The sequence below is a fragment of the Pelodiscus sinensis genome, chromosome 6 (assembly GCF_052426305.1).
Source record: "Pelodiscus sinensis isolate ZL-2025 chromosome 6, ASM5242630v1, whole genome shotgun sequence".
NCBI classification, from domain to species: Eukaryota; Metazoa; Chordata; order Testudines; family Trionychidae; genus Pelodiscus; species Pelodiscus sinensis.
The window spans coordinates 73753527-73778955 of record NC_143057.1 but is presented as its reverse complement, the minus strand read 5'-3'; the positions used below and the strand labels follow the sequence as shown (position 1 = coordinate 73778955).

Here is a 25429-nt window from a genome sequence, read left to right as displayed (position 1 = left end):
TACATTTGGCTTTATTCCTACCAATGCCAAGGTTTTATTGCTATCAATTTTATTAATAAGAAAAGTAATATTGATAATCTCAGATATCAATAGTGATGTGCAGAACATTTACAACAGCTGTTGAACTCTTGGAAGATTAACATTTGCTCAAGTGGGCCATGATGATGGCAATATTTTTGTTATTGGGATGAAATTAAATATTTTGGAGGAGTAATGGAGGGATGTTAAGAGGTACCTGGAGACTGCTTAACAACTCTCTCATAAACACTGCTAAAAACATGATCTCAGTTCTGTTATACGTATCGGCTACATCTAGACTGGCATGATTTTCCGCAAATGCTTTTAACAGAAAAGTTTTCTGTTAAAAGCATTTGCGGAAAAGAGCGTCTAGATTGGCATGGATGCTTTTCCGCAAAAGCACTTTTTGCAGAAAAGCGTCCGTGCCAATCTAGACGCGCTTTCCGCAAAAAAGCCCCAGTCGCCATTTTTGCAATTGGGGCTTTTTTGTGCAAAACAAATCTGAGCTGTCTACACTGGCCCTTTTGCACAAAAGGGATTCAATTGGATGTGTTATTTTTCACTTGTCCTAAACATATATGTTGTGCCCCCATGTGCCACACTTCAGTCCAGAGTTGGTGACATTTAATGCTCCGTTTAGGAGAAGAGGAAAATGATAGTAAATATGCCAAAACTTTTCAATGATCCCCTTGTGCCATTTTGCATGTCTTTTATTAGTAGTATTATTTCTATCCAACTTCCTCTAGTGGCAGCAGCAAGAAATGAGAATAGAATATACATCCTCACTTTATAATTTTTAGAATGTTCTGTGATTCTTTAGGATAAAAGAAACCTTCCCCCGCCCTCCTTTTTTTTTTCTTTTTTTTTTTCTTTTTTTTGCGTGGCTAAATCTTCACCACTATTTCTGGGAAATGTCTTTCCCCCTCCGACATTTGATCAGATTGTTTATAAAAAGAGGGAGAATCATTTATGAAACAAAATAACTAAGGCTCTGATTCTTCAAACACTGGTGAAACACTAGGAGCATACAAGTGGCCACACTAACTTCAGTAAAGCTATTGTATGCATCTTTGCAGGATCGGTGCCAAGGTAACACATTTTTTACATATGGAATCCTATTCCACTAGACTCCACCCTACAATCACTTGCACAATCCTTACACATTCAAGCAATCCTATGAAATCAATGGGACTATTTGATTGAGTAAGGGCTCTTCACATATGTAAGATTTGCAGGATTAGGCTTTATATTAGTATTATATCATTATATAAACAGTCACAAAATCTTGATGCAACATGTAACTAAATGATTAAAGATCTGAGTATTGGGGAAAATAATAAAATCATAAATTACCTTTCTGTGTTTGAAGAGCCAGTCGCTTTTCAGTGTATTCTGCAAGGCAGCCCTGAACTTAGTAAAAATAAAGTGAGCTACACGCACACACCCAAAAAAACCCAACAGCTTCCAGATTCTATGAAACTTACAGATTGCAGCTATCTTTGACTTTTATATAAATAATTAGTGAACCATTCTTTCTGTTTATGTCCTGCCTAGCTAAAGCTGAGTTGTTTGCATGAGGAAGAAACTGCTGTGTTCCTGATGAAAGCCAAGCACATCCTATAAATTCTAGAGTACAAAGAAAATTTATCTTGGCAACAAGTCTGTTCAAAAAATCAGCATGTGGGACATAGTATGGCCAGGTCCATGCAAGACCCTTCCTAATAAGGCCTGTTTCTGGTTGAATATCTATCCAGCTTTTCCCTCCCTCCCCCCACACCACTTAATGTACATACCCACATTTTCCTAGCCTTCCTTGAGTGCTGTAAAATAGCAATGCATCCTCTGTTAATGCATACATTATGGAAACATTTTGTTTTCACTGCTTGAAACAGAACAGATACACATATTTTCAGCATTTATTTGTTACTTAGCAGACAAAGTAATATCGGTTGTTCTTATGCTTGTTGGCAAACCCAATAACTTGAAGCAACCTTAATTTACATGCCATGCCCATGTCTTTTCAACTGTTGTGAACTGCATATATTTACCTGATATCTTAGGTCACCTGATTGTGACCACTGTTTATTTTGTACATTCCTTGGTGAGTGGTGGTATTAATTTTTAATAATTAAATACAATTTTTATTTCATTACCTTCAGCCCTTTATCAGGGAAAATGAAATACAAGTACTTTTACATTGACTAATCTTTGTATTTTATGGCAATCTCATATAGCTAGGTAGATTAGTAGACACAGGCCACAAAACAGCTGTAATTAAAGTTAGATACATTTCCATTCTAACCACTTGTATTCATTAGTTCAGACTTTTATGAAATTTTCATTTCTTGGAGTAAACTTCTCCAGGCTTGGTCTCTGTCTGAGAGAGAGAGAGAGAGAGAGAGAGAGTTGGTTGGCTGGGGTTTTGGTTATTTGTTAAATTTGAGCAAGAACAATGTTTGCTATTTTTTATTAGAGGGAGAATACTCCTTTCCTCCATCCCCTTCCTTAATAATAACAAATAGAAACTTTTATTAATAGTTCTATAACCAAAATAACTAGATGTAGGAAGTTGAAATTTGACATAGAAATATACTCCTGTCAGAATTGCCTGGTGTTCTGGTGAAATTTGATTGGGATATGACTGTGTCTTTTCCTGAGTGCGGCAGTCTGAAGGAGAGAGCCCTAGGAGCCTGGCAGGGAGCATGCCCTGCCACCTCCTGCTGCAGTGGAGACCCCAGCCAGTTCTTACCAAAGCAGCGCACCAAGGCATACTGGCTTAGTTTCACCTCTGGGCTCAATCAATTTCTTTACTTTCATAACTGATGCAGTAAGACCAGAGTTGCTGGAGCTCAGTCCTGATCAAGCCCCAAAATATTGAGACACATACCGTGGAAAGAAGGGAACAAATCATCCAATGTCAATAGCCAAATTTCTCAAATATTAGTTTTTAAAATGTCAATGATTAGTGTAAAGATAGACATGTATGCTTAGGCACCTAAATAAGGAGCCAGATCTTCAGAGCTATTGAAGTCCCAAAAATCTTAATTAAATCAACGGTAACCTTTGATGCTCAGTTCTTGTAAAAATAAGACCACTTTTAATGTGCCTAATTTTAGACAACAAGACAAGCTTTTGATACACATCAAGAAAGAGATATTGCAATGTATGCAGGAGTTCAAAGGAAGATTCCCATATAAAATGGTGTGTATCAGGGGTATCATTGGTTTTTGGTGCATTTTTGCATAAATTCTTCCTGAGGGTAGCCCAAGATGTGTGGCATATGGGGGAGCCATGCTAGTACCCGTAGTGTTTGCTGTTGAATGTTGTGTTGCTGGGTGAGACTGAAATGGATGAGTTTGGCGATGCGTTTGGAGTGTATATCTAAGAATTGTTCATTTTCTTGGAGGTATTTGAGGCAGGAAGGCTACAGCAATACTGCACACAGAATATTGCATTATTAGATGGAGGAATAATGGCCATGGCCATGTAACTAAAAACTAATATATCCCCAGGAGGGCAGATATTAGGTTTCATACTTAAATTCAAGCTTGTCAGTTACTAACTTTTCATGCTTAACTTTGCAGCTACAGCCCTGGTCCTGCAATGCAATTCATGCAGGAGGATGTTTGTGCTGTCATTGTGTCCCAATGAATTCAGATGGAAGTCAGTGCCCATTCACCTGAGCACAACACAGATTGCAAGACGGGGACCTTTAATGCATAGGACCTCATTCTCACTGATGATGAAATTAGTGGGAGTAGTGGTATGAGTACCCTCTTATGAATGAGAATAAAGGATTTTCCATCTGGCCTATAGTGTTTTGTATGGAATGTGTGTGTGTGTGTGTGTGTGTGTGTGAATCAGACTCTGCATTTGAATATATATACAGAGAAAATGGGCACAATTTATGCAGAGTTCTCAAATACTTGTTCAAAAAGCAAAATGTCCTTCTTCAGCCTAAAGTGTATGGAGAGAGAGAGAGAGATTATATCTCATTTGTACATGCATGCAATAAATAATGTCAATTTTCTATAAACAAAAAAAAAGAAAGGAAAATTACATTGTAACATGTCTTACACCATTTTCTGAAATGTGGGAGCCTGACTTTGAAATATAGCACTAATTGAATAAGTGGGCTGTTTAAAATTCATTTCAGTTCAGTTTCTGCTTTTTTCCAGTAAATGTATTCAGTAGAATTCTTACCATTCACTGGGACAAAGAGTCTTCCAAGATGTCTCCATGATTAGAGGGAGAATTCTAAAATGCTGTGTTTTAAGGATCTGTAATGTAAAATGGCACAAGTACATGCAGGCTGGTTATGTTTTAAAGTATGCTGTGCACAGTGTGTGTGTGTCAGGAATGCTGAAGCAGGAAATTGCTTGGATTGCAGCTGAGACATTATGTTGTGTTTAAGTTTGTGTGTGAAAGGTGAGCCCTCCCAGTACTTTCATCACTATGACTGCGATTAAAATATTGCCTCCCTTGAACTAAGTGTAAAGGTGTGCATTTTCTTTAACCACCTGACAGTCTTTCAGATAGCTAGTTTGCAGGTTGTGAGAGAAGACATGTTCCTGTTTTCAGCATGTGTGCAAAAGATCGTGCTCTGGCAACTTTAACTCGATAGAAAATTGAGCCTTTTCTCTGTTTATGCTAAAGCTTCCTCTATACATCTGTTCATACTGTACAAGTGACAACTGCAAGATCTCAAATTGCCACACTTCTGGAAACTTCTTTTTCTACTACTTTGCATGCACATCTTTGTGTGTGTTTAAAAGAAGAAAAAGACCTATTGGAAAGCATTATTTATGTATCTGAATCATGCACAAACATATGTAGCACCTACCCCAAAAAGAGACAACCTGTGATTCATGAGATATGAGTGCTCCACAGAAAACATCTGATGTCTTAAGAAATCTTCTGCAGTGCAAGCAGGGGTAGATACAAGATTTTTAAAAAGGTCCTAAAGAAGAAGCAGCCAAAGATCGATAGGGGAGTTACTATCAATTAAATGAAGGTCATTTATGTAAAGAACCTATAAACCAATTGTATGGGCCAGTGTTTGAATTAGCATAGTTTGAATTATACTGGATTAAGAAAATATTCAAGAACAAATAAAAATCAGCATTTTTAATTTACCAGTGTGGTCCAGAATTCTGTACCTTCTGCTGTTTTATATTTATTCTCTTTTAAATATGCTGAGTTGGGGAACAATCAAAGTTGTCCTGAGGAGGACTGTTGTTAAAAAGAAAAAGTAAGGAGCACTGGAAAGCCTCATGAAATAAAGGTACAGGAATTCTGCCACAGGGGATGAAGAAAATGGGAGAGCAAGCAGGAAGGGTTTCATTTTTAACTCAAGAAGATGAATGTAGAATTGTTATTACAGGGACTTCCTTTGAGTCTCCTCTGTGTTTCTTTTCACAACCATAAGAGGATGCGACGAAGATAACCAGCAGGAAATGGACAGTCACTTCTTTGTCAAATAGTACTGGAATTCTCCATCACATCTGGCTAGTCAAATATGAATGGTGTGGCCCTTACTCTCATGATTCTGTGACTGAATAAGATGTCTTTGTAATAAGAATAAGTTGTGTGAGCAGTCTGCTATTTGTACATCTTTGCAGTCATCCTATGTTTACCACAGCAGAACAGTTCTTTTAAAGATCAAGTGAAAATAATTCTCCTTCCCAAATCTACACTTGTCCTGTGACCCCAAGTGTAATAATTGAGAAATACAAAAACTCTCTAGAAAAAGGAAATAAAAGACTAAAGAAAAAATGAATTGTGAATTGTTAACATTTTTGTAGATTCTAACTGCCATGTCAGAGTACAATTTACCAAAAAAATGAATCATGATATAATCTCTCTTTAGGGACTCAATCTGCCTGGTGCTGAGCTCCTGATGTAGATGAGAAGTGCCTCATGCAAGAAAGTTGAGGATGCACACCATTTTCCAAAAGACTCTATACACATCTTTTATCAGGGCTCTTACCTTAAATATCTTTTCTGTTGTCATATTTTTCTGGTCCTGCCATATGGTTTATTCTATGAGAATACTTACCCAAAAGATGTACAGGCAGTCTCCGACTTACACGGATCCGACTTATGTCGGATCCGCACTTACAAACGGGGCTTTCTCGCCCCGGAGCTCGCAGGCAGCGGTCCGCCACCTCGACCTCCGGGGCAAGAAAAGCTGCTCCCGGTGCCCCTTGTCTGCTGGGGACCGTCTCCAGCAGACCAGGGGCACCGGGAGCAAAGCCGCAGCCGCGGCGGGTTTGCTCGCGGTGTCCCTGGTCTGCTGGAGACGGTCCCCAGCAGATCAGGGGCACCGGGAGCAAAGCCGCACCCGTGGCGGGTTCCCGCGCTTCTGAGGCTTTGCTCTGGCAAAGCCTCAGAAGCACGGGACCCGGCCACGGCTGCAGCTTTGCTCCCGGTGCCCCTGGTCTGCTGGGGACCGTCTCCAGCAGACCAGGGGCACCGGGAGCAATGCCGCAGTGGCGGCGGGTCTCGCGCCAGAGCAAAGCCTCAGAGGCGAGGCACCCCACCGCTGCGGCTTTGCTCCCCGTGTTCCTGGTCTGCTGGGGGGGGGCGCAGCTAGTGTGCCCCCCCCAGCAGACCAGGCTTTTGTTGTGGACCCTGGGGGAGAGCAGCTGGGGCGCTGCCGGTTGGTCCCACAGCGCCGCTCTGGGCACTACTGGACCAACCCGGCAGCACCCCAGCTGCTCTGCCCCAGGCGTCCTGATTCAGCCGCTGCAGCTGGGGCAGCGGCTGAATCAGGACGCCTGGGGCAGAGCAGCTGGGGTGCTGCTGGGTTGGTCCAGTAGCGCCGAGGAGTGGCACTACTGTAGCAACCCAGCAGCACCCCAGCTGCTCTGCCCCAGGCGTCCCCAAGTCAGCCGCTGCTGAAACTGACCAGCGCTGACTACAGGAAGCCCGAGGCACAGTTGCTCTGCCCCTGGCTTCCTAGAATCAGCGGCTGATCAGTTTCAGCAGCAGCTGACTTGGGGTTCTTAAGTTGAATCTGTATGTAAGTCAGAACTGGCGGTCAGTTTCAGCAGCGGCTGCATCTGGACGCCAGTTCTGACTTACATACAGATTCAACTTAAGAACAAACCTACAGTCCCTATCTTGTACGTAACCCGGGGACTGCCTGTAATGGTAATTTTATGTAAAATAATAATATAATTCACTCAAGAATATAATTACTTTTTCAAAGCTAAAAATTATAAAGCCACTTCCTCCAAACAAAAATTAGTGTAACCTTGGCATTTGCTTTTTCCACCAAGCTTGTTTATGTTAAGGAGAATACATGCAGAATGAACGCAGAAAGGCAAGTGAAATGCAGTATAGCTCAGAGATGAGCATTTTACCCTAAGTTTCCTAGCACTGCCTGTTGGAATGATTGATTAGTCTTGTAATGTGATAGACGTTCTAGTCAAGACTAACCTTGCTTGTATAGCAAATGCAATAACTGTTGAGCACTTAGCTCTTCATATGCCTTTTGTGACCATATTGATTTGGGACATTTATGACCTTTGCTGCCTTGAACGAAGGACATCACGTCCAACTTAACAAATTCCTCCTGAGGTAAATTCATTTTGCACATTGCAGATGAAATCCTGCCCCTGCTCAAGTTAACCAGAGTTTTGCCACTGATTTGAACAGGGTCAGGATTTCATCTTTGAAATGACTTTTATGGACACTTCCATTGTAGCATGTTGTTAATGGGTAGGAAAAGGTTAATGTAAAATACAAGATTCTTCCAAAACTCATGTACATGTTGTATGGAGTGGCTCTGTACTTTCTTTATTAAGGGTATTGATCTTTGAGATGATCCTAGTAATCCCAAGAGATATTACAAGGTATCAGAGGGTATGTCTACACTACAAAGTTAATTCGAACTAACAGACATTAGTTCGAATTAACTTGTATAGGCGCTACACGTACAAACCGCTAGTTCGAACTTAATCCGAACTAGGGGAGTGCTTAATTCGAACTAGGTAAACTTCATTCTACGAGGACTAACGCCTAGTTCAAATTAAGTAGTTCGAATTAAGGGCTGTGTAGCCACTTAATTCGAACTAGTGGGAGGCTAGCCCTCCCCAGCTTTCCCTGGTGGCCACTCTGGGCACCATCAGGGAAACTCTTCTGCCCTCCCTCCCGGCCCCGGAACCCTTAAAGGGGCACGGTCTGGCTACGGTGCCTGTGCCAGGTGCAAGCCTGCCAGCACCCAGCCAGTAGACCCTGCACCTGGCACGGCACGAACCAGCCACCCGCTACCACCCAGCCCTCCGCCTCTTCCTGGGACCAGACTGGCGGCTCCCAGGAGCCTGCCCGGGGCCGCAAGAGGCGGGTGCCCGCTTGGTCTAGTGTGGAGATCGTGGACCTCATCCATGACCTCCCCACTAGGCACAGGAAAGTGGCCATCTAGGGCAGGATAGCTGCCAGCCTGGCCACTGGGAGCAGGTTTGCATGAAAATCAAGGTGGTCCAGTGAGACCCTCGACCCTGAGCCCTGAGCTTAGAACATAAGAATGGCCGTACTGGGTCAGACCAAAGGTCCATCTAGCCCAGTAGCCTGTCTGCCGACAGCGGCCAACACCAGCTACCCCGGAGGGGATGGACCGAAAACAATGACCAAGCCATTTGTTTTGTGCCATCCATCTCCAGCCTTCCAAAACAGAGGCCAGGGACACCATTTCTATCCCCTGGCTACTACCTCTCCATGGACCCAACCTCCATGACTTTATCTAACTTCTCTTTAAACTCTGTTATAGTTCTAGCCTTCACAGCCTCCTGCAGCAAGGAGTTCCACAGGTTGACTATTAGTTTGAAGCCTGATACCCATTCATTTCATTTGGTGTCCTCTAGTCCTTCTATTATGGGAACTAATGAAGAACTTTTCTTGATGCACCTTCTCCACTCATGCTTTTATAGACCTCTATCATATCACCCCGCAGTCTCCTCTTTTGTAAGCTGAGAAGTCCCAGTCTCTTTAGCTTCTCTTCATATGGGACCTGTTCCAAACCCCTGATCATTTTAGTTGCCCTCCCGTCTCCCACCCTCTCTCTTCCCCTCTCCCACCTTCTTTTCCCAGTCTCCCTGAGTTTTTTTCAATAAAGAGAGTTTCTATTTTTGAACACACGTGTCCTTTATTTTGTACATCAGGAAGGGGGGCTAGGGAGGGGTAAGTGGAAGGAGGTGAGGGAGGAATGGGGTACGAGCCCCCGATGGGGAGGATTGGGGTGGCTCTGTAGGCTCCTCGGGGTGGAAGCTCTCCTGCAGCCCCCCGATTGACCCCCCCAGATGGCAACCTGCGGCAAGTGCAGCCGGGCTGATGGCCGAGTGCTGTGATGTGCCGAGTGTGGGCATTCAGGGCACTCCAAACCGGGACTGCTTTGCTGTCCCTCTTCGAGTTAGGCAAGCGAGCAGGAAACCCCTGAGAACTGTCTGTCCGGGGTGGGGGTCGGGTCCCTTTAACCACAGCCCTCGGCTAGCCTGAGACAGCAGCTCCACGCTCTAAGTCCTAATCTGATGCCCTACTGGCACTGCTTCCAGCCATCCTTAACCTCAGTTCAGGGTCCACTCAATGTGGACATGCTAGTTCGAATTAGCAAAATGCTAATTCGAACTAGTTTTTAGGTCTAGATGCACTAGTTCGAATTAGCTTAGTTCGAATTAACTAATTCGAATTAAGTTAGTTCAAATTAGTGCTGTCGTGTAGACATACCCATAGGGAATTGTCCTGGTCTGGCACCCTTAGGACCTCAGTGGAGTGGAGCAAGGAGTTTGCCAAACTAAGGGAGGTCAGGCCTTGGGCTCTCCCGGACCTCCCCTCCCTGCCACTGGCCTAGCCAATGTGCTGCCCATGGCCTGCTGACAGGGCTCCCCTCCAGACAGTCACCCCACTCCAGTTGGTGGGGCTCTGCATATCCAGCTGCCGGGTTTCGTTCTCTCCTCTCTATACTCCTGGCTGCAGGGGTATCCCTCGTTTTGACCAGCGGCAGTTTCACGCCCCCAGCCACAGGGACTCCCTACCCCTGGCTAGAAGGACTCACCTCCCCATTGGCAGGGCTCTGAGCAGCTTGCAACCCCCGTGATTGGGGTCTTTGCTCCTGCAACATCCATGGTCCAGACCACAGAGGTTCAACCTGCACTGTGAAACTGCTATGGGATGCTGCTTTACGGCTCCATCCAACTTTTCTAGCATCCCAAAACTGCAAGATTTTGGGAGACCTTAAGGAATGCAGGATCAAGCTCTTACAGAGAGGTCTTGCTCTCCCCCCTCGGGTGTTATCATAAGTGTAGTGCTATTACTATCTCTTCAGGATTTTCAGTGTTGTAATAGCTAAGCATAGGATGACCAGATATCCTGTTTTTAAAGGGACAGTCCTGTATTTAATCTCTCCTGCAGGTGTCCCACATTTTCCTTAAAAATGAACAAATTGTCCCATATTTTCTGTCTCCTCCTATTAGTACTGGTGGATCCTGCTGCAAGCCAGATCCCTGTTTGTCAGCTGCCTGCCACCAGTGGTATCCAGTGGCCAATGAAGGGGTATGGGTATTCAAGGCTGGTGGGGCCAGTCACCTCACCCCGTACTGGTCCATCAGTGCAGCTCCCACTGTGTGCCAGCGCCCAGCCAGCAGGGTCCTGCCTCCCTTTCCCATTTCCAGCTGGCACTGGTTGCGAACTGCTGTGGTTGGTAAGTGTGGACAGGTGCAAAATGCAGCCAGTTATGTATTGCCTGTGCTGCCCACTCACTGGCCCTTTACATGCTTCCCCTCTCACTGTCCTACCTCTCCATTGCCCTCCCTGTTCATTCTGCTGGTCCTCCATATCCCCCTCTGGCAGGGTGCATCCTGCTCCCAACATTGTGTGGAAAATCAGCCCCTGATTGGAGCACTGAGCTCACCTGCAACCTAGCTAGCAGGCTCCTTCCTTCTCCTACTACCTTTGGCTGAGTTGGTACCCTGGGAAAACCCAAGGGCCTCTGGCCCACAGTGCTGGCCAAGAAGACAGAGCCCTGCATGTGCCAAAGCCCTGTACGTTGTTGGCATAGCGGAGCCTTTCCAGACTTCAGCTAAGCTCTAGAGAGGTGTGAGGAGAAGCAATTTCAAGGCTGTTCATGTCCCAAGCCTGCAAGTGCCACAGCACTCCCCTTTTACACACACACACACACACAGAGATGAACGTTACAAAAACACAGGCCAAGTCATCCTTTTCCCCTCCCCTTCCCTGCGACTAAATATTCAATTCCAGAACTGCTCATAACAGAACTGGAAATAATCATGGTTAAGACACTGCACCTACTCTATGCTAATGTTTTGCACCTGTGGAGTTGCATTGGTCTGGGGCCTGATGATTCCCAGACTGTGATAGGTGTACAGCTGATGGTATGTGACCTTGATGTTCCATCCATTCATTTCACAACTGTTTATAAGATGGTTGAATATGAACCAGAAACATATGGGTGCCATTGTCTAGACCTTTTCTGGGAGAATTGCTAAAAGTTTTCATTGCAGACTCGAACTGTAGGGCTGGTTGCTTGTGGAAGAATTACAGGATGGAGTTGTGCTATACTGGCCAAAAATTCTCTTGTTTCTACAGCATAATTTTCTGACAGTCTAGCTAGGGACACATTTCATCAGTTACATGCAGGTCTAATAAAGAGGATGCATGACGTGCCAGGCTATAAACTGAATAGTTCAAATGATCTGTCCCACAGGGGTATTTGGTGGTAATGAAATGTAGGCAATCCCAATGATCACTTGGAAGTAAGACTCAACACAGGCTTATATCATTATTTGAGGGTGTGGCGTGTCTTTATGATCAAAACTGTGGGACAGTGAGGCTATGTCTAGACTACAGAGTTTTGTTGGGAAAACGGCCGTTTTTCCGACAAAACTTGAGTTATGTCCACACTGCAAGTGCATTCTTTTGACAGTAAATTGAAAGAACAGAGGATTTTTTTGTGCAATTGGTAATCCTCATTCTATGAGGAAGAAGACTTTTTGCGAAAGAGCTCTTTCACAAAAAGGCGTGTATGGACGGGGAAGAGGGAGGTTTTTTTAGAAGAAGAGGGAGGAGGAAAAAGCACAGGTGCCCTGGTGGCCAATCTGTCCATAGCAAACACTGCTTACATGTGATATCGCATCCAAAAAACCACATCGCTTTTTCGATGCACTTTTTCAGTATGGACGCTCTCTTGCGCAAGAAGTTTTTTCAGAAGATCTCTTCCAAAAAAAGCTTCTTGCACAAGAAGCCTGGGCTACGTCTACATTGGCCCCTTTTCTGGAAGGGGCATGTAAATTTCAGCAGTCGTCGTAGGGAAATCCGCGGGGGATTTAAATATCCCCCGCGGCATTTAAATAAAAATGTCCGCCGCTTTTTTCCGGCTTTTAAAAAAGCCGGAAAAGAGCGTCTAGACTGGCCCCGATCCTCCGGAAAAAGTGCCCTTTTCCGGAGGCTCTTATTCCTACTTCAAAGTAGGCACTTTTTCAAAAGGGCACTTTTTCCGGAGGATCGGGGCCAGTCTAGACGCTCTTTTCCGGCTTTTTTAAAAGCCGGAAAAAAGCGGCGGACATTTTTATTTAAATGCCGCGGGGGATATTTAAATCCCCCGCGGATTTCCCTACGACGACTGCTGAAATTTACATGCCCCTTCCGGAAAAGGGGCCAGTGTAGACGTAGCCCTGTAGTCTAGACATAGTCTTAATCAGCCTACAGTTTCACACCTGCCATATATAAACATGTCATAAAGTTCTGTGTTCAGTGAAGACAAACATCTATAGTGTATATATGAAAATTCCCCACCATCACCACCACCACCACACACACACACTGTTTTAGACTATTCTGTCCCCTTCCCCAAACTCAGAAAATGTTCCTAAATTCCTTTTAGTGGGTTGAAAATCAAAGATGTCTGAAAACTGATACCTGAGACTTCTGAATTACTTGTCACAAATCACATCTGTGTTTTTGTTTTCCTGTGAGATCTTATTGATACATGGAAAGCATGCATAGTTCAAGACTGCTATTAGCCTTTAAGGACACATTCAGGGCAAACAGCAAGGCTGACCAATTCTCCGAGGCATCTGCGAAGGGGTGAGTTATGGAAGGTAGGTTTGAGGCAATGTGGAGCGTTATATATTAACTTTGACATACAGAGACATCCTGCATGAAGATGGTTCAGATCCCTCTCAGGGTTAATTTTTCCTAGTGATTTTTAATGTACAAATACCTAGGACGAATATATATATACACATGTAAAATTCAAATACATAGTATTTCACACACAAAATGTTAGAAACCAGTACAATTTGGGGAAGTATTGCCAATATCGAGGAGTACTGAAATATCCTATGAGAATATCCTGGGTGATCTTGTAAATTGCAGTAAGTGAAATGGGATGAAATTTAATAAAGCAAATACAATGCTGACAGACTCCGGCTGTCTGTGGACAGAGCCCAACCTGGAACCTCTGATACTTAATTCATGAGCCTCTACCACATAAGCTAAAAGCCAGCTGGCTGTTAACTAAGGCTGTAGAGCAGACCCATTATTCTCTCTGTAAGTGATCTTGGTGTGATTAGATGGGCTTGCACTTTGTGTAACCTACACACCTCCTGGATATAGCGTACTAAGTCATGCATTTAGGAATTAACAACAAACTGGGGATTTTATCAGTTGGATGAGACAGAGGAGCAGAGAGACCTGGGTGTATAGGTTTATCACAGAATGATTATGAGCCCTCAGTGTGATGCGGCCATGAAAAAGGCTAATGCAATCCTTGGATACATCAGCCATACGTGCTGGAACTGGAGGTGTTGCTGCACTTTAAAGTAATAATAACTATACAAATATATAGTTTTCACCTTCAGCATCCCTGCTGTAAATATTGTTCCGGCTCCACTAGCATCAGGACAGGTATTTCCTGAAGAGATGGGAGCATGAAAATGCCATTACACCAAGCACTGGTGAGGCCTCATCTGGAATGTACTATTCATTTCTGGTCTCCCGTGTTTACAAAAGATTTATTCAAACAAGTACAGATGCAGAGAAGAGCTGCTAGGATAATCTGAGGAATGGACAATCTACCTTATAAGAGGAAACTGAAAGAGCTTGCTTGTTTAGCCTAATCAAAAGAAGGTTGAGGCGACATATAATTGCTCTCCAAAAATACATCAGAAGGATAAATACCAGGTAGGGAGAACAGTTATTTAAGCACCTGTGAACACAAGAACAAATGGATGTAAACTGGTCATCTACAAATTTAGCTTCAAAATTAGGTGAAGGTTTCTAAGTATCTGAGGAGTGAAGTTCTAGAACAGCCTTCCAAATGGGGGTAAAAAGCCTAACTGGCTTCAAGACTAAGCTTGATAAATTGATGGAGGGGATGGGATGATTGGACTGCCAGCAATGGCATTTGGCCCGTCAACAATTGTCAGCAGCAGAAATCCCCAATGACTGGATATGGGAAATTAGATGGGAAAAGCTCTGAGTTACTACGAGCATTCTTTCCTAGTTATGAGCCTGGTTTTGCCCACATGCTCTGAGTGTAACTCATCCTCATATTTCGGGATAGGAATGAATTTTCCCTAGGTCATATTGTTGAAGACCATGGAGAGTAGGGTTTGCTTTCCTCTGAAGCATGGGGAATGGGTCACTTGCAGGTTTAAACGAGTGTAAATGATGAATTCTCAGTAATCTGAGGTGTTTAAATCATGATTTGAGGAGTTCAGTAATTCAGGTAAGAGGTGAGAGGTGTATTTCAGGAGTGGGTGGGTAAGATTGCGTGGCTTGCAATGTGAAGGAGGTCCAACTAGATAATCATGATAGTACTGTCTGACCTTAACGTCTGAGAGTCAATTCTGGTTCAATGAAAAACATACAGCAATTTTGGGAGCAATCCAAGAATTTTAAATTTAGCTCCTTCATTCATCTAATTCTAATGGCCAATTTAATCTACAGTATAGCTCTATTGACTTTAAAGGAATTACACCGGGGATGAATCTGGCCTCTACCTATACACAGTGCTGTCAAAAGGCAGCAATTGCTGGACTTACACCTGCTTGCTTGATTAGGCTATAGAAAGAAAGCTGGCAGTGGCTCAGTATATAAAAACAGTATATTCATCATGATAAAGATCTAATCCAGAACATTCTACACAGCTTTACTCACAATGTGTGTGGGTAGTGGGAGGGATTTCTCTTGTTCTTCTCACTTATGGATATTATCTCTTTAATGGAATGTAGATGCATTTCACTTTTTATTCTACATGTGAAGACTTTTTCAAACTGTTTATTTGCTGCCTGACTTTTTTTTTCTACCCATTCCCCAAACTTCAAACTTACCCAGTAAAAATCATGGACATGGATCTAAAATGGAATAAGTAATTTCTTAATAGCTTCTTGCTAACTCTTTAAAGCTCTGTGCAGCTGCTGATGTATGTTTGTGCTGGCATTACAGAGTGGAGCCCTGGGAATAAGGAATCTGATTTCAGAGAAACAAGAGCTAGCTTCAAAGAAGAAAGCAACTCTCCCCAGCTGATAGAACCTTTACTAAAAGAAAACAACGATGAAGTAAGAACCACACTAGTAATATCTCCTATTACTCTTCTGCAATCCTTTTCAAAACTTTCTCCTCGTTTATCTGATTATACACTTCCGTCTCCAAAATCTCTTTTGTGACGGTTTTACCTTTTCTGTTAGTTTAGGTGTCTGATTGTAGATTGCAGTGTGAGACCGTATTACTTCAAAGTACATTGTATTAGTTATTAAAGGGTAAAAAATAACTCTGGTAATTGCAATATATGTCCTTGAATGTCTCTACAGAGTGGAGAAACCAATCTGAGGCCTATTCGATGTATGTTTTTTTAATATTGATTAAGAAGGCATTATGTACTAATAATGAGCTACACTTGATTTTCATTCACTAATGACATGGTATTTAAACATCACAGCTAATGTAGTTTAGATCATATTTTTCCTGGAGTGAGATGGTAGAGATAAATTGGCCACCAACACATGTATTCTATATTTTAAGAAAGGCCTGATAAATATACAGTGGGAAAAGCTGTGTTGATAACCTATTATTTATCTCTCTGGTGGTTTAAAAATGGAATTTATTTGAACAGAAGAAAAAAAGTAGTCATTTGGGGGTCCCATCCTACCCGGATTTAATTCAATGGGATTGCCATTCAGTGGGCGTGTATCCAAATCCTAGATGCCATGGACCATATTTTTAGCTCGTGTAAACTGCTTTAGCTGGTGTAAACTGAAGAATCTCCATTGTCAGTTTTTGCCAGCTAAAGATCTGGCCTGATATATTTATTTAAATGATTCCCATGATACGTTATTGGTGTACAATAGCTCTTTTGCCTTTACTTATGTAGATTGTTTTTCCTTTCTGCTTTTGCAGGCATAATTTGATAGCAATAATCATTATATTTTTTCCGTGGGAAGGCTCTCCAAAAGTTGCTCTTTGAATACAGGAGAACAGCACTAGTTTGTTTAGTTATTCTGACTGGATGATGGATGAAATGTCAGAAACAATTCCACAAAACTGTGCTGTATAATCCCACAGGACGAATGACTGCATTAGAAATCCCACTGCAGGTTTAATTTGCAAAAACGGAGCCTACTTGCCACACTGCTTAGTACTTTTGTCAAACAGTAATAAAGTAACATTTACAAATTATAAACCAAAAGCAAAGAAAATGGTTCTGGAATTGAGAGTCATCAATGATGACTAAATACAGTTGATATATTTGAATTCGTAAAACCAGGATTTAACCAAGAGCCTCCCTACGGTTCTGATCACACAAAGTGTTGAGCATCCTCACTCCCATTTGCTTCAGTGAGAGTTGAGGGCAGTCAAAACATCCAAGAATCATGCAGTCCTAAAGTAAAGATCATGCGGTAGTTACTCTGCACTTGAGGAGAAGACTTAGTGATTTTTCTGATTGCACAAGTGAACTAAGAATTTTTTGAAAGATCATCACAAAGTTGTAATTAAAAATCTGTTTAAACTCCCAAACCAGTATTATAATAGATACATTGCAGGCCTACTATCCTGTTTGGTCTCCTCACACTGATTGCAACATAGAATCATAGAACACTAGAACAGGAAGGGACCTCAAGAGGTCATCAAGTCCAGTCCCCTGCCCTCATCACCACCTTCTTGATAATAGCAGAGCCTGGAGAAACATTTGGGTTGGGTAGCATGGAGCACAGTAAAAGATGGAGGCAGTTTCCCATCACACAAGAAGGTTCAGATGAGTATTCAGTCCACAAGGGTACATTGAGCAATTCAGTATGACTCTAGAGAGATCCAGAAGGAGGAAGGCAAAGATGGGGTGAGCGGAGAGGTGTGTAGGGAAAGACTTCCCCGTGGAAGAAAGATTCAGTTGGTGAATAGCTTTGGGTAAGTGAGTGAGAAGAATAGGGGGGATTATTATAATTATTATATCTCTAAGAAAAAAGGATTTCTTCTAACAGACACTTACACAAATTGATTTCCCAGGACTGACATAGAAGAGACAGAAGGCTGCTATTTGGATGGGAGTCACAGAGTGAATATCCTCAGGGACAGAGGAGAGGCAGGTTAACATGGTCGAAGGATAAAAACTTCAGAGGGAGCCACTGGGGACAAAGTTTGCAGTTAAAGGGGTTGTCGAGATTAGAGTTCACTCTCCCAGGGGACAAGAGGAGATGTTCAAACAACTTCCTTCTGTGTGGATGCACATGATGCCTCCATCCCAAAGGACAAACAAGAGGAAACAGAAAGCTTTCACATCTCCTTCTCTTGGGGAAAAAAATGGTAGAGGACGCAGATAGAAAGCTGGCACAAACTACAGAGGGCAGGTGGGTGAGAAGTAGTATCATTCAGAAGAGAGAAGGAGTTCTCCATTTTTTGGGAGACAGAATAGAGCTCTCACCATTTCTTGAGACACAGAAGAGATGGAGATTTTCTTTGGCACAGGCCAGGAAGAGGAGACCACAGAGCAAGAGGCAATTTAAGTTCAATTCTAATCTGCTCTGATATACCATACATCAGTGACTTGCTTCTACATTTACATGATTTAATAGTTCTGTTCCAGTTTTATGGTCCAAGTAGACCTAAATCATCCCCCAAAAAACACAATAAAAAAGAAACTATTTGAAAATCAGTCCATCCTTATTTACCAGAGTTCAGGGTTTTCTCTTTCTCTTCCAAGAACTAATGATTTTATCCCGAAACATGAAGCGTGGCATTTTCTTACCCTTCCTTCTCTGGTGTTCTTAATTTTGCTCTCTGATTGAAACATACAGGCTACGTCTAGACTGGCATGATTTTCCGCAAATGCTTTTAACAGAAAAGCACTTTTGGCGGAAAAGCGTCCGTGCCAATCTATATGCGGTTTTGCGCAAGAAAGCCCCGATTGCCATTTTCGCAATCCGGGCTTTTTTGCACAAAACAATACCGCGTTGTCTACACTGGCCCTCTTGCGCAAAAGCATTTGCGCAAGAGGGCTTTTGCCCGAATGGGAGCAGCATAGCATTTACGCAAGAACACTGACAATCTTACATGAGATCGTCGGTGTTCTTGCGGAAATTCAAGCGGTCAGTGTAGACAGCTGGCAAGTTTTTCTGCAAAAGCAAGTGCTTTTGCGGAAAAACTTACCAGTCTAGACGCAGCCACAGTGAAAATGTAGATTAACAAATCAGTTATACTAAGCTACTTGTCCAAAAAAACATGAAGGAAACGCATGCCTGTGTTTCAAATCCCCAAAACAGGGTTTTACTTCACCCTATGTAGGATGTTTTTAGTTCAACACACTGGCTACGTCTAGACTGGCATGATTTTCCGCAAATGCTTTTAATGGAAAAGTTTTCTGTTAAAAGCATTTGCGGAAAAGAGCATCTAGATTGGCAAGGACACTTTTTAGATTGGCACAGACGCTTTTCCACAAAAGCACATTTTGCGAAAAAGCGTCCGTGCCAATCTAGACGCACTTTTCCGCAAAAAAGCCCCAATCGACATTTTCACGATTGGGGCTTTTTTGCGCAAAACAAATCTGAGCTGTCTACACTGGCCCTTTTGCGCAAAAGCTTTGCGCAAAAGAACTTTTGCCCGAATGGGAGCAGCATAGTATTTCCACAAGAAATACACAGCCACTAGATATTCATATGTTAGTGTCTACAAGAAATGTTTCCTGAGTGTAACTTGCACCAGATCTTATTAGATACCTTACATCAATAAGGCATCTTTTGTCCTAAAGAGTACCAAGTATTTTCTATGCCTAAACTGAAATGCGGACTATACATGTCTCTTATTTGGCTGTACAGTACTAGGCCCATTGTTGGTTAAGACTCTCCTTTCTAGGCTTAACTTCCAGAAGTGCCCTTCAGTAATTTTGTGGCCACAATTTTGTACCAGTAATTAATTGGGGGTGGAAATAGTAACAACTATTGAAGAGCTAGCTACCTGGTTTGCTCACACAGAGAAGATGGTAGATCTCTACTTGAGACCATCTATCCTCAAAATTAATTGATGGTGCAAAACTAAGTCCACAGAAATAGAGGGCACTTCTAAAAACTTCAGATAGTTTAGAGAGTCTCTCTCGGCAGATGTGAAAATATTTTAGGGAGATGTCCAATTACTATCTGATGTATGTTATACTTTATTTAAAGGACTACTAACAGTGGTCTCAGGATCTTAGTGAGCAGGCTGATTACAGGCCATGGCTCCTCCTCACTTACACATGCTCAATTTAATTAAAAGACAGTGAAAATACTGTATATAATTTTACAGTTATACTATTTAAAAATTGCTTGCCAAGTAGTGGTCTTATTATACAAAAGTATAATATTACATTTTAGCTGTCTTTTTAGCTAAAGGTCACATATGGGAGAGGGACAGATGCCTCATGTTATTTCAAACAGGAGGGATGTTGGTCCATGATAGTATTCATTAAAATGTAATCTATTTTATCAAAGAGTTTTAGAGCTTAGTCTATGCTATCAAAGAGTTTGAGACGTCGTGCCCTATCTAATGAAACTGAGGAAGGTTTAATTTTCCATGTAAATGCCTAATTCTTTTTTTGAATCCTACTAATCTCTTGATCTCTGTTATATCTAGTGGCAATAAGTTTAAGAGGTTAATTATGCGCTCAGTATATATGTTCCCTGTTATCCATTTTACACTTGTTGCCTTTCTGTTTCATTAAATAACATCTTGAGCAGGTAAATATGAAAACCCAACTTGCTTTCTCAATATTGTCCACTATCTTGTATATCTCTACCATTTCCCCTTTGGCTGATCTCTCTAAATTGAGCAGTTCCAATCTTCTCCATCTCTCCTAAGATAGAAGTCTCAGTTCCTCTAATCATTTTTGTAAGCCTCAGCCCACACTGAGAGGCAAAAGAGAAAACAGTGCCTGCCAGAGGCACTAGTAGGCTATAGGAATTCACAGTGCAGCAATTTGTGCTGCATCTTTAACAGGTGCAGATGTATGTACATCACACACATACACAGGCAGCTCTGCTGTTCTGGGCAGTGTACATTACCTAAAATTTGTGAAGCATTCCCAGGCAATAGAGGTAGGAGGCCATATTAAACACACACATCCCACACACATTGCTGGCGCGATAGTCCTTCTGCTCTTCTTTAAAGGTAATAGGAACTTAGAATTTTCCATACCAGCTGAATACATTGGTGCATCAAGTATGGTGATATGATTCCAGCAGTGGCTAATATCCGAAGTTTCACAAGAAAGTGATTAACATTACCATGATACAGCTGAGTGGAACAGTGATATATATTCTATTTAGGATGATCTAATCTTGCAGGGTCCTAATTTCTACTACAAGTATTGTTTTAGGTTTTTTATAGTTGTTGTTTGTGTTTTGGGTTATTTTTTAATGAGAAGACTGGTGTTTTTCCTGACCTGATTGGAAAGACTAAGAATAAAATAAGGGTTAAGAGCAACTAAGAAATACAGTTTGTCTTAGGGTATGTCTACACTACCACCCTAGTTCGAACTAGGGTGGTTAATGTAGTCAATCGAAGTTGCAAATGAAGCCCGGGATTTAAATATCCCGGGCTTCATTTGCATCTTGCCGGGCGCCACCATTTTTAAATCCCCGGTAGTTCGGACTCCGTGCCCGTGGCTACACGTGGCATGGAGTAGGTAGTTCGAATTAGGCTTTCTAATTCGAACTACCATTACACCTCGTTCCTAATTCGAACTACCTATTCCGTGCCGCGTGTAGCCGCGGGCAAGGAGTCCGAACTACCAGGGATTTAAAAATGGCAGCGCCCGGCAAGATGCAAATGAAGCCTGGGATATTTAAATCCCAGGCTTCATTTGCAACTTCGATTGACTACATTAACCACCCTAGTTCGAACTAGGGTGGTAGTGTAGACATACCCTCACAGATTGAACCTTTCTAGCCTAGCACCATCAGGACCTGATCTGTGCCGAACCAGAGAATTTGCCAGACCACAGGAACTCAATCTAGCAGCATTACTAGTACTTCCACTGCTTATTTGGCTCTTAGAAAACATTTAGGAATAAATCAAAGCTAAATAACAGCACTGAACACAAACAGCCAGGACTGATGGTTGCAAACAAACTTTATGCGACCGTGAGAAAGTTAGCCATCCCATGATTAATGGACATTCGGCTAACTAAAATTATGCCAGCCCACGGATGTAGCTGGACCAGAGCATGACAGACTATGGAGGTTTAGCCTGTATCTTTGAGATACATTGTCATGCACAAGAAGTATGTTTACCTGTGTGCCTGTTGAGATGAGAAACTGCAAGGGGTAGGAGGGAGAGAAGAAGATACAGATGACTTCCTGTTATCCTTTCTAATGAACGTTGTTCTTCGGTTCCATGAGGTAGTCTGTGAATAGGATGGTCTCTGCACAGCTGTATTTAAAAATCAAAAGAAATGTCATTATTCCATAAGGAAAATATATTTATTGGCTTAATAATTCATGTTTCACATATCTGAACCAAGGCTGCCCATCCCTTTTTCTTTGATTTTTATTTTCCCCCACCTTCCTTCCCCCATGGTGAAACTGAACTCCTTTGATGGAAATAACTTGAATTGAAAAGATGGGTGGTAGAGAAAAATATACATTCTTTGCACTTGTAATAACATGTAGCACTTTAATCTTCAAAACATCTTAGGAATATTAAATGACCTCCCTCCTCGGAGGGAGGAAAGGATGCATTATTAAACTCTGTGTCTAAGTAAAATGGGCATAAGCCCCTATCTATATAAGATTACACCTGTTCCAAAGCAATGTTTGATGTATTGTTTTTAAATGCACATGCATACACCAAAGCTCTCGTACTCTAATACTGGTGTTAGAAATCATGGGAAATTCTTAGTAAACTGGCCCATGTGGAGATGGAGCCAGTGATCCAGACTTCAGAGTCTGTGTCTGAGCCAGAAATGGATCTTGGGAACATCTAAATCCCAGTCATCTGCTCAGTCCATAATTCTCCCATGCTAGGTATGTAGAAAACGTGCCTGAATAACTTCAATTTAATAAGCACCATCTCTTTCTAATGGTGCTATGTCTATGAATTAGAGTGTTACAAGGAGTGTTACTTGCAAAACCTAAGAATGGCCATGCTGGATCAGCCCAAAGGTCCATCTGTCCCAGTATCCTACCAGCACACATTTTTATTTTTCCCATAATTAACCACAATCTCAACTCTCCTGGAGAATCTACTAGAGTACTTCATAATGGGATATGAGTGTCAATGATGCAACTTGTTCCACAGAAGTAGAGACCTATGTATTTATGAAGAAGACATTGATTGCAAATTAATCCTTTGAATCATACTGACTGACACTGTATAAACATCTGGGCTCAGATTGGATCCCGAGCTCTGGGGCTCTAGGCTCTTCCATCTTTGCAAGATCATAGTGGTGTATCTATCTTACACAACCAAACCGGTAGGGGAATCACTAAAACCTTGCCTATACTTCCAGAAAGATCAACACTCTAGAAGTCATTCTTCCAGAGTTCAATTTAGGGAGTCCAGTACGGGCCTGTTAAATCGAATGCTGAGGGGCCCCCTGCTCACCTCAGTATGCCTCAGAGTTGCAAGGAGTAAGGGAAGTTTCTCCCATTGACCTCCTGCAGTGGGGCTGCCCCAGAAATTTAGTTTAAGAAACATCAACTCCAGCTAAGTGATTCTTGTAGCTGTAGTTGCATATCTTAAGTTGAATTTCTGGCTTAGTGTAGACCTGGCCTGAGTTATGTTAAAAATGGTGTAGCTACTACTCCAAGGCTTTGTCAGTGGAAGGAATTGGGGGCCATGTTGGCAGTGTGGCTAGAATACTCCAGCAATCCCTGGGTAGTACACCAGACCCCGGTAGTGTCACTTCTGGCATAAATTAAAGCCGCCTTGAGGGATCACAGGAGAGCAAGGGTGACATACACTTTTTTAGCTCCCACTCTCACCTCATCAGGCCTGATCCAGGCCCAGATATTATGGTCAATAATTTGTTGATATACTTCTAAGCACAAAAAAACTACTCTAAAAAGACATATAAACTTTTGTGATGTAAAGCACTTCCTGCATTTTAATATACACCAAGACTTACCACCCACTATAACAGTTTCAGGAACACTATCCCTGATGACACCACTGCATACCTGGTTATGAAGCTCTGTGATTTGTCCTCACTCACAACTATTTCCAATTTGGGGACAATTTATATCTTCAAGTCTACGGCAGAGCTATGGGCACCCTCATGGCCCCAGAACATGCCAACATCTTTATGGGTGACCTCGAACAACGTTTCCTCAGCTCTTGTCCCCTAGCACCTTAACTCTACTTGTGTTACATTGACGACATTTTCATCATATGGACCCACGGGAAGTAGACCCTTGAAGAATTCCACAGGGATTTCAACAACTTCCGCTCTACCATCAACTTCAGCCTGGACCAGTCCTCACAAGAGATCCACTTCCTTGACACTACAATACAATTACACAACGGCTACATTTCCACTATCTTCTACCAGAAACCTACTGACTGTTACACTTACCTACATGCCTCTAGCTTCCATCCAAGACACATTCCCCCATCATTTGTTTACAGCCAGGCTCTAAGATACAACCGGATTTGCTCCACTCCCACAGACAGAGACAACACCTACAGGATCGATATCAAGCATTCTTAAAATTTAAATACCTACCTGGAGAAGTGAAAAAACAGATGACAGAGCCAGACAAGTACCAAGGCATCAGCTTCTTCAAGGTATGCCCAACAAAGAAAACAGAACACCACTGGTCACCTACTACAGCCTCAACTTAAACCCCTCCAGCGCATTATTAACAATCTACAACCTATCCTGGAAAATGATCCTTCACTCTCATAGGCCTTGGGGAACAGGCCAATCCTTGCTTATAGACAACCCCCCTAACCACAAACAAATTCTCTCCAGCAACCATGCAGCATACCTCCATCATACTCATCCAGGAACCCACCCCTGCAGTCAGCTCCGGTGTCAACTCTATCCACACATCTGTACAAGCGACATCATCACATCACCTAACCACATCAGCCACCACATCAAAGGCTCATATAACTGCATATCCACCAATGGGATCTATGCTAGCAATGTCCCTCTGCCATATATATTGGCCAAACTGGAGAGTCTCTACGACAAAGGACACAAAGGACACAAATCTGATATTCGAAATTATAACACAGAAACCTGCTGGGAAACATTTTAACTTGCCTGGGCACTCACTAATGGATCTAAAAGTGACAATATTATTGCAAGGCAATTTCAAAAACCAGCTGGAAAGAGAAGCTGCAGAACTTGATTTCATTTACAAGGTAGAACACCTGCAACAGAGGTTTAAATAAAGACTTTAACTGGATGGCCTACTATGTTCCATACCCTAATGACATAAAAAGCCAAGCACCAGATACTTAGAATAATTAGAACTCACTCTATCAGCCTCATTTACCATAGACGCTCTAATTGACAATATTTTTTTTTCTTCTCTTTCCAATCCCATCCCCTCTCTTTCTCTGCTATTTATTTGGCCTCTGGACCCCTTTTTAACTTCAATCATCTGAAGAAGTGGGTTGTGCCCCTGAAAGCTCATGATACCAGCTACATGTTTTGTTAGTCTCTAAGGGTATGTCTACACTACAGTGCTAACTCGAACTAACTTATTTCGAATTAGTTAATTCGAAATAAGCTAATTCGAAATAACACATCTAGACCCAAAAACTAATTCGAATCAGCGTTTTGCTAATTCGAAATAGCATGTCCACATTGAGTGGACCCTGAACCGAAGTTAAGGCTGGCTGGAACCAGTGCCAGCAGGGCATCAGGTTAGGACTTAGAGTGTGGAGCTGCTGCCTCAGGCTAGCCGAGGGCTGT

At 42.4% G+C, this 25429-nt stretch overlaps 1 long non-coding RNA gene across 9 annotated transcripts in view; it reads right to left on the bottom strand.

Annotated features, from left to right (window-relative positions):
* The window catches only part of LOC149524169 (uncharacterized), a 100335-nt gene that overhangs the window by 37230 nt on the left and 37676 nt on the right, over positions 1–25429 (bottom strand). For 5 of the 9 annotated variants that reach the window (XR_016349904.1, XR_016349903.1, XR_016349908.1 and 2 more), the window contains 3 exons: positions 21795–21933; positions 4222–4298; positions 1921–2395 (listed from right to left, as the gene is read on the bottom strand). This is a non-coding gene — a long non-coding RNA (uncharacterized LOC149524169). Of the gene's footprint in view, positions 1–1920; positions 2396–4221; positions 4299–21794; positions 21934–25429 lie in introns of those variants that run through there. The other 4 variants (XR_016349911.1, XR_016349910.1, XR_016349906.1 and 1 more) reach the window with 3 other exon arrangements.